Genomic DNA, 267 nt, shown 5'->3' with positions numbered 1-267 from the left:
CCGCCCGGGGTCGCAGCCACGCCGGGATCCCGGGGACTCTCGGGGGTCCCGAGCCCCTCCCGGGCCCCGCGGGGCCATTTGCATCGGGCGCTGCCTGTCTGCGCCCTGGCGGCTTTCGTTTCCTTTCGCTTCCTTTCTGCCGAGGTGTTTGCCCCATTTCTGCTTTCTCTCCCGTCTGAGAACACTCCGAGAGTGCCTCCCCAGGAGTTCACTCGCCTCCCCAGGACTTGATTTTAACAAAACCACCAGGAGCCCTGTGGGTACGAT

The sequence above is a fragment of the Geospiza fortis genome, unplaced genomic scaffold, assembly GCF_000277835.1.
Source record: "Geospiza fortis unplaced genomic scaffold, GeoFor_1.0 scaffold213, whole genome shotgun sequence".
NCBI lineage: Eukaryota > Metazoa > Chordata > Aves > Passeriformes > Thraupidae > Geospiza > Geospiza fortis.
Note: the sequence above shows the minus strand (reverse complement) of the source record.